This window comes from Papaver somniferum, chromosome 6 (genome assembly GCF_003573695.1).
Source record: "Papaver somniferum cultivar HN1 chromosome 6, ASM357369v1, whole genome shotgun sequence".
Lineage (NCBI taxonomy): Eukaryota > Viridiplantae > Streptophyta > Magnoliopsida > Ranunculales > Papaveraceae > Papaver > Papaver somniferum.
Genome location: NC_039363.1, coordinates 17248256 through 17258561, shown reverse-complemented (window position 1 = coordinate 17258561; position 10306 = coordinate 17248256). Strand labels below are relative to the sequence as shown.

General features: G+C 36.0%; 1 pseudogene; it reads left to right on the top strand.

The window, feature by feature from the left end:
* Positions 1-1774: 1774 nt before the first annotated feature.
* LOC113287067 lies at positions 1775-7340 on the top strand (annotated as a pseudogene).
* Positions 7341-10306: the final 2966 nt, after the last annotated feature.

Here is a 10306-nt window from a genome sequence, read left to right as displayed (position 1 = left end):
CTAAATCTAATTGAAGGTTCACCATCTACAATCTCAAGAGTGTTGAATATATGATTTTCTTCACCTTTAGAAGACAAAATAATATAATCCATTGTTCTCTATATGACCCCTAAAACAAGTGTCATTAACCATTTATCAAAATTAAGCTATAAATCAATCAAATTAAAACAATGAAGCAAGAGGTAAACAAAATTAATTCGCTCTACATTAAGATTAAGCTAAGAATCATACCTTTAATTCGCTCAATTATCCCAATTAGCTCAACGCCTTCAAGAATTTAGAAAAAAAATCAGAATAGGGTAACTTTTAACCAAAACCTAAATAAGATGATGAAATTAATATCAATAAACGATTTTTTTGTTAGAATAGGATTTACCTCTAATAGTTAATCAATGGAATACATTTATTTTTGCAAGAAATCGGATTGCTTATCGTTTTTGAATATTATAGTGAAGGAGAAGATGAAAAACCATGAAAATGTTGAAGAAAAAATGAAGACATCCAGGATAATTTTCTCCTGATATCGACTTCCTACACAGACGGGGACCGTCCCCCGTTTGGATTTTTTTTTTATTTTAGACGGGGGACTGTCCCCCGTAAAGTTTCAAAAAAACTATTAAACGGGGGACGGTCCCCGTCTAGTCCTTCTTTTATATTTGCCCACAGTGACTATACTCGTTCATATGGGCGAGTGATCGTTCGTATGGACGAGTTAATCTGCAAATGGAGACTACCCATACCATTTGCTGTAAGATTTTCTGTGGCTCTGCCATGAGTTGATTCATGGCAAATGTAGCGAAATGCTGGAAATAGGTGTGTACCCTCACCCCGATGCTTATAGTGTACCACAGCACGTGTTGTTTGCAAGTGTTACTGGGGTTCAGGGTTGTCTCGATTATTTTGTGGGTTTCTCTACGAGTCTGTCAAATAGCTAATTTGATCATTCACTGAACTGTGAAAGAATCAAGTGTCACAAGGAATACATACACATTGAATCACAAGTATACATGTTTAGCTATCAATACAAATACAGGGGTATGCAATGTTGTCAAACAACACATTACATATATGCCGATGAATGATCCCGGCCAAAACTGCCTTTTTCGTTATCTAAAGCACTGCTGAATTACCACTAGCTCGTGACTTCTTTTTGGTTCGCCACTGAAAATGACATAAATTCAACCCGGTGACTTCACACGGCGATTTGTTTCGGTTCTGGTTTGAGAAAGCCAATTAGCTTGGCTGATTTTGGCTTACAGCATTATTAGGGTTCAACTTCTAAACTCAGATCACCTGATTTGGATTCAGTGGGGTTTCTAAAGATCAAACTCTCCGTCAAAACTTCAGATAGGTAACTTCAACCTTCTCGATGAATAATTGACATATTTGCTTTATTTTATTTTATTTTATTTTGTTAGTCTGGAATCTAGATTACTTGTACCTTTAAGCTTCTCTACTTGTTACGAATTTTACAATGAATTCAACTTTAGTTTCGGATACTTCAGAGTAGTACAGTTTAAGTGTTTGTATAAATACCTAACAGAAAAATGAGTTGAATGAAACACGGTAAAACTGCAATATTTGAGTTGTATTTTGATGATGAATACTTTGATGGCATTAGGCTTTCCCAAATTTTTCTTTCGAATTTTCTACGCATTTGTGTTTCTGTATTTTTCGTGCGTGCATGGGCTTACTGCTTGTGTTCTCTTAATTCATCAACACAAATGTATAATGTTTTCTTACAATTTCAAGACGTGTTTTTTTTTTTGACAGAAATGGCATGGAGAACGTGCTCTAAAAACTTGGGAAGTAAGCTCTCGTGCTTGCTAACACGAGCTTCGCTTCGCTTCTCAATTCTCATGCTACCGCCAGCTTTGGTTAGTCTTAAATTTCTCTTTTTACATTCCAAGATAAGTGCCTTATTTGGTTCGGCTGAAATTTGAACTTCTGCATGTGCTTCTCCTGAAGCTAGCAGAAACTCTTACCTATGTCATCTATTGTTGAATATCCAGTTTCAGTTGGAATTTTTACTTTTTAGATTAATGAATCACTGTTAGCTTATTATCTTGTAAACAAGATTCCGAGGACAAAAGAAGAGCCCATTGCTCAAAAACGTGAGGCTGATTAATATTTGTTTCCAATAAAATGTTTAACTCTGGATTCTCTAGAATCTTAAGTTCCCTGCATTTAGTCTTTATACAGCTCATAGATATTTCAGCTACTGTCATAATTTATATTAAAATACCCGGGAAATGGGAAACTTGGTAAGGTTGTTATTGGATAATCATATGCTTGAACTTTAAATCTGCTGTGATTTATGTTCTGCTGTTCAGGTATCTCGAGATTATTACGGTCGGGAGAAATATTTAAGTAAACCAAAACACACCTTTGGGCCTAATGGCCTATTTGTAGTTTGCCATGGACATGCTAGATAAGATGTCTGGAATATTATGCTGATGTTGTGACATTTAGTTAAGCTTTAGATTTGGTTGGTACCTGAGATTACATCTTTGCAGGATATAAGCAAGTACCAGAAGAAGAAAAAAGGTAATGTATTCAGTAGTGTTGCTTCAAGCTACGATCTGATGAACGATTTGATGAGTGCTGGATTACATAGATTGTGGAAAGACAGGTTTGTTTTTTGTTTTTCAATAGAGTTGTACACTAAATAGTTTCGGTATCAATCTTACCAACATACCCCATTCATCTCTTGATTTTTATTTCTCAAGGCTCCTTTGTCAGGTTGGTTTCCAAGCTTCATCCAATACCTGGAATGAAGTATCTGGATGTCGCTGGTGGGACAGGTTGGCTTACTTTCAGCACCATTGTAACAATTTTTGCTTTGAGCTAGGTATTAAAATACTAGATCAATTGGCGGATAAGGTGGAGAGATCTTTAAGAACAAAACTCAGCGTACCTTCTGCGCCATTAACATAATAAAAGAAAACATTTGCTCTAGATGAATAGAATGAGAATTAGTTGATTCATTGCAAAGCTTTACCTCAAAGTAACATGTTTCAAATTATATTTATACTTAATATGGACTAGTCATTTCTTTGTTTTGTACTCTTGTGTGATCTTACATTCTACATATTTTTGTAATTTTTTAGTGGATATTGCTTTCAGGATTTTTGACTCCGTTAATAGTGTCAGTCGTAGAATCATGCAAGGTACCTTCGAGGGTGACCTAGATGACGAAACTCAGATTAATGTATGCGACATCAACCCTAATATGCTAAGTGTTGGTAAAAAGTGTGCTGGCGAGAGAGGTGAAAACACGAATGACTTTGTTATTTTTGCAGTTGTCCTAATTTTTCATCATCTAGCAGTATGCTCTTTACTTGCTTACAATTGTAGTTATCTGGTGATACTGTAGGCCTTGGAGACAATCGTTCCCTTGTGTGGGTAGAGGGTGATACAGAAGCCTTGAAATTTGGAGATAATACGATGGATGGTTACACAATTGCCTTCGGAATTAGAAATGTTACACACATTGAGAAAGCCCTTTCCGAAGCATATAGGTGGGCATGAGACCTAATTCATATACAAATTGTAGTATATAATCTGATATCTTTCTTGTTGTGTTCCGTTACCTGTTTGGGGGGAAATATCGTAGTTCTTATGCCATGCAGTCAGTGTTGCAGTTAATCCTCCACTGTGACAGGTTAAGGAGGGGACAAAAACTCCCTTTTTGAGAAGAATACCAGGTTTCATCCATTAATCAGTAGCCTTGGTGGTAGAACACCACAGTTGCCTGGGAAGTGCTCTAAGGTTTTGATAAATCGAATATCACCATTTGAGTATTTGAATTTCCTTTTTGTTATCCAGTGAAAACCCAATTTTAAAATTTTGTTTTTGTAACAAGACTGCCATCTTCTTTATCCTTTAATGTTGTACTAATACTGGTGGATTTTGCTTTATTGTTTCAGGGTACTGAAACCAGGAGGTAGATTTAGTTGAGTCACGTGGACATCCCATCTTTAAAAACTTGTAAGTGTCCGACTTTTCTATAAACTAAACACACTATAAAATAAGAGAACTTGATGTATTATCACCTTTTTGATAGTGTACCCAAGCGAGAGAAAGTGGTCCAGGAATATGCTATGTAAAACTCTGACAACGCCATTCGTTAGCTAAAAAATATCGGAAAAGCCACTTACACTAAGCTTTTACTTGAATATAGCATAATTGAGTGTTTATCTTAATAACTTTAGGACAAATTTCCGTTTATGTTTTTATAATTTTATTACGGGATTGATCTCCCTTTTTCTCATTAGATCTGATTCTAGACTTCTAGTAAACAAAAGAAAACACAGTAGAGTGCTTATAAATTACAGCATTATGAAGGATAAGGCCTTCCTCAAAGAAAGAAGGGAAGGCAGCATGACAAACACACACAGAGATAAAAAGGGACAAAAGTAAACCCCACAAAACTACCCACTCAAATCCAAAATCCCTTTCCATTTTCCAGTTAAAATTACTAAGTCTGTAGAATGCACTTGAAAAATATCCATATTTGGCAGTCAGTTACCAGTATTAGATGGTCGATTTGATTGGTGAAACAATTTAATTGTGTTATTTGTCTTGTTTGAAAAGATCCTATCATTTGTTTTGGACCATATGCATCAACTAATGACGAAAATAAAGCAGCTCCAGATCAAATTTCTTTACGATAACATCTTCTTTCCCCTTTCCCGTATTGTTGTACCTTGAACCGAGTTACTCAGCACCCAAAAAGAGCCGCTAAGGCACAAACTCTTGATAATGTCATGTCACCAGTTACATATTCACGATCATTGGTGCGCAAGACGCACCTGTTAACGATAACCTGACCCCTCTTCTGTAGATTATCTGCCTTTGCGAAGCCATTAGCTGCCTTAAGTTTTTTGTTTGTCATTACTTTTTTTTTCTGCCAATGCAGGTTCCACTATTACTCATTTTCAGTCATTCCGGCAGTAGGAGAGTTAGTTGCAGGTGACCGGAAATCTTACCAGTACTTAATTGAGAGCATCCGCAAGTTTCCTTGCCAGGTGAATACACAATTTCTATTTAATATAAGCAGTCATAAACATCTACTTCAAATTTTTCATGTGTTCCCAACGATATGCAGTTATTAAGACATAGTGTTGGACATGTTAGTGACATTATGAATAAATGCACACCTGTTACACAAATTATGGGTTAGTTATATAGAAATTGTTCACCGATAGTGGGAAATTTGATTCTGAAACTTTGATTAGATCATTTGCCTTTGTTAATGATAGATGAAAGTGTAAAAGAAGTATTTATACTAAATTAGATTTAATGAATAAATAAAGAGAGAATGGCTTAGTGAAAGCCTCATCAGAGAGTGCAAACTAATAATAGAATGAGCAGTAGATTTGTGTCTCTTAAATCATAAATAATTTTGTTACATGTCCAACTGTGTCCCGTTGAATTTTTGTTGAGCGCAGGAAATGTTCGCAATAATGATCGCAGATGCTGGGTTTCAAAAGGTTGAATACGAAAATCTTGTTGGGGGAGTTGTTGCCATCCATTCCGGTTTTAAGTTTTAGGTAAGAATAGTGCTTAGAAATACAACCATTTATATAAAAGTGAATTGCAATTAAAAAGTGTTTTGGAACTTGGTAGGGGTTCCTTGTTTGTTATAAAAGTGCTTGGAATATCAAAGGGGTTAGTTTCCTTGTTTGTTCACGTTTGTGAAACTTATATATTTAGCTTTGGAACATTGAAGTAGAAATAGTCCTCACTCTAAGTTTCATCTTCTCAAACTCTAATAGTCTAACCTTAAACTCTTGCTAGTTTTATTATCAAAACTTCTTTTTTTCCTAATCTCCAGCATGCACAAGATGATGAGGATTTCAGCATGTAATGGTGAAAACTCATCATCATCATCATCTTTAGTACGTAATAATATTGATCTGTTGATTCAGATTCTGTTGTGTTTATCTGTGGAAACTCTAGTTGTTCTCAAGCCTGTATCAAAACATTGGTATGCACTTATCTCCTGTTCATATTTCATGCAAAAATATTATCAACTACGTCATGATAAACTTTCAATGTCCGGATTGTATTTGAACAACATATCCCAAGTTATGATTTGCTTTTACTTGATAAAGCCAAAATCATTCACTGTTTAACATAGTAAGAGAAGAAAACTATTTACCATCCTCCCACCAGTCATGTTTGTCAAACCAGGCCTTGTGGTAGATGTTAAGAGTTCGGGTTTTGTTTATTTACTTTTATATATTTGGATCCCAAAAAGTATTAACCAGTTACCCATTTATCTTTGAAGGCACAATTTTCTCAAGCTCGACCACCTGTTGGGATGGAACCTCTACCCCCAGGTATTGCTGCATATCGTCTTGAAAGACCTAGACCTCCTCACCGTCAACAGATGTAATTTAGTCAAGGTGGTCCTGGCGTTGTTCCACAACCTGCAGCTTATGGCTTCCAACCCCAACTATTGCCTGGGATGAGGCCAGGTGTTGCCCCAAACTTTATTATGCATACCCACTCCAGCGACAAGAGCAGCCTGGACAAAGAACAGGTGCGAGGAGAGCTGGGAACCTGCAGCAACAGCAACAGCAGCATCAGGTATAGTTGTCTTCTTAAATCTGTGATGAGAACGTACTGTAGCCTGTGGGCCTTCTGATGTACTGAAGTTTTTATCTGCCAAAGTTATTACTTTTGACTCTGGAGGTTTGCTTATTGCAGTTGATGCAGCGGAATGCCAACAGTCTTGGTTATAGATACATTTCAGATGGACGGAATGAACCATCTATGGTACCTCCGGGTTTCATGGGTCAGATGATGTCATTTCCGTCTGTTGCTGCTAGCATGCTGATGTCTCCAGTTGATGGGCAACGACCTGGATCAGTGCAAACACTTGCAGGCTGAATGAAGTATTTTATTGTCGTAGAACGCATTGAGCATGCTGAAGCCGGTAAAGTCACAGGGATGTTATTGGATATGGACCAAACTAAATTTCTACATTTAGTGGAGGCACCTGAAGCTCTAAAGAAGAAAGTGGAAGAGGCGTTGAATGTTCTTGGAACCCGGGTGAGATCCAAACAAACAAGGTGCTAGGCTTATATAATAGACTCACTTACTCCCTCCCTTCCTCCCTCTTAAAAGACTCAAATCATCATTCCTTGTCCGTTGTCTTTATGTAACTGAAAGAGAATGTTAAACCCTTGTAAGAAAAACCTCTTCTTAAGAGGCTTCTTCAACCCTATAACCCCAGAAATTCATCACAATCTTTTGTAATTGTAATTGTAAAAACTTCTGAAATGGATTGCCCCTCCGATTCTGAATGCAATGACCATTTTTTGTGTTTTCGGACCGTCTTTGGTAATGACTTAAATACCCTTTTTTATTTTCTTGTCTAATAAGCCTGGCTAAATTGGGGCCTACGGAATTCTTCATCCACCCAATAGAGAATGATAAGGGATGTCTAAAGATTGTAAAATTACTAAATTAGTCTTAAAAAAACTTTAATTATTCTAACACAGATACAAATACAAAATTATAACTTAATTAACAAATCCTAATCAATTTGAAAATTATTAATCAAAACTCAACTTCCATCGAAATTAAAACTAAATCCTAATCAATCACAAACAACAATTATAATCTAATTTCCTTTTGGTTTACAAAAAAAAATCAACAACCCAAAAACAGACAATTCAAGTGATTGAGTTAAATCCCTTTAACCCCTTCCTTCTAAGAGATACTCTACAATGATTTACCTCTAAAACTTTGAAATTCGTTCATCGAGGTATCTGAAAATCACCCAGAATCGGTTTATATATAAACCATAGTAGTCCGATTGTGAAGTCAATCGGATTTTATTGTGAACCTACATACCCCGATTCTGAGTTGAAGTGATGAACATCAACTATAATCAGGTTACGTTAATACAAAAATAAACTGATTGATGATTCATGTTTGGATCATTTTGGACCATATGTAATCCGATTGTTTTGTTAAAAATGTCTGTATACAGTAATCAGATTGCATTATACTTCATATAAACCGATTCTGAAAAAGCTGAAACAAACTACTTCAGGAATCGGACTTTATAAATAAACTTAAAGTCCGATTCTGGAATGAATTTCATGAGTCCAAGTTTTCCAAAAAAAACAAAACCACTTTCATTCATTAAGCTTGGTTCAAGTTTGCAAAATACAATATAAGAATGCGACAAAATATAAGCATCTGATAGATCAAGTTTTTAACATAAAGAAAATACTCATTCCAACAAATGGAGACCCTCGAATTGATCTGGCTTGATCAATTCCTCCCATCACCTCATGTTGGCATCGTATTTTTTAAGCCACTCCTTAATGAGCTCCGAGACCTCATTTAACTTATCTACCGGTGGTAATGGACAATCATCACGTACTATAAGACCGATATAATTTATGTTGTTATAGTTAAATAAAACAATTCTTCGATCATTAAGTGATTCATCCCAAATTGTGTATTTTGGTGCGTATGTATAACATGATCCCTTGCCAAATAGATGAACAACGCAACTCCATGTTTCCGCCAAGAGATGACCACATAGAGGCATATGCATCCAATGCTCTCGGGTAATTGGTCCATTCCCCTTTGGCCCTTGTACTCTAGCAACCATTTTTTCAAAAATCACTTCTTTATCTTCTCTTGTTTTTCCTTCCTTCATCATCGATATATAAAATTCCTTGTCTTCTTGTAGGCGCGCAGGGCCATCATCTTTCTAAAGTATTGAAATTGGGTTAGGTTCTCATCGCCCGCCAAACTTATATGGCCTATTTGTTCCGTCGCAACGTGATAACCATAATTCACTTGGTATACACGCTTTCATCGACCTCACCGTTTCCAATTGATGTGGTTTCAACCCACAAACGGCCGCGTGTCCAACAAGAGATTCCGGATCATCATGATTGTGACAACCATTCATCACTTTAGAGAACTTGTATACCATACTACCATCGGGTTTCTCGGGTCTATTAACTATAATCTTAAACGGGCAACCATACTTCTTTGATTTAGTAATGCATTTCCTTGTAGTCTTCTTCACGTACAGTCTTTCCTTTGCCCAGTGACTTTCTTGCTTTCCACCTCTCTCACAAACAATTTCCAAACGATCTTGACTTGAATGACGGCCTAAAACTAAGGCGCATTTGATCTCTATTCCCTTGTCTATAAACCATTGCTTTGCATCATTCCTTTCTTTCCATTCCAAATCGGTGTAATAGTGGGCAGAGGTATCAACACCTACGGGTTTGAGCTGATCTTCGTCGAACACCGCAACAATCTACAACAAGTATAAACAAGTTGAGGATTTAAAATCGGTTTATATGTTACAGTCGAGTAAACCGATTATGATTCATCGTTTTATATGCGCAACTACAAAGTCCGATTAAGGAATTGAAGAAAAAAATTTGAAGTATACAATCGGTTCATGTCTCGTATCATGTAATCCGATTTTTGTTCACATTTCTCCTGGAACTTTTTTTCCCATAATTGGATTACATTTAAACATAAATAAACCGATTGTCAACTTCGGGTATTTTACGTGATTATTCAAGTTAAGGAATCGGCATACGCACATCACCAACATAAACCGATTTTAGTCACGTACCCAACTCCCCAAAAAGTTACTACAATTAGTTTATATGGTGAGGAACAAAACCCGATTATGATACCCAATTTGGGGATTTTACACAGAATCGGTTTATGTGGTATTATCGAATAAACCGATTCTGGAAAACGATTTTGATTTTTTTTTTCCTTTTTAGGCGATCGAGACGTGCAAATGCATGTTTGTAGATCGTTACAACTCATACCTGTTTATTAAAAGCATTATCACCTTCTTCTTCTCGACGAATCTGTTCTTGTGCTTGAATAATATCCTGAAGCATTCTTTGGTTGAGTTTCTCTTCTTCATTCAACAAATTATCCAATTCGGTAGGATCGAAATCATGATAATCTGATGCATCCACATCTTCATCACTACTAGAGTCTTCATCATCACTATAAAGTTTCATTTTTGCTAAGAAAATCACAAACCCTAGTTTTTTCTTTTTTCCCTCTACTTCTTCTTTCCCTCCATACCTTAAAAGAGGAAATGAATTTCTATTCTAATCCTAACACTATAATCAAACTCAAACACTAATTAATTTAATTTAACTAATACTAACTTAATTAATCATCACTAATTTAATAAGGGTATATCAGGTATTAATAAAAATAGTGGTTAAGGGGTTTTTAGAAATTACTTGTTAGTGACTCTATTTTATCATGTAGTTATAGGCCC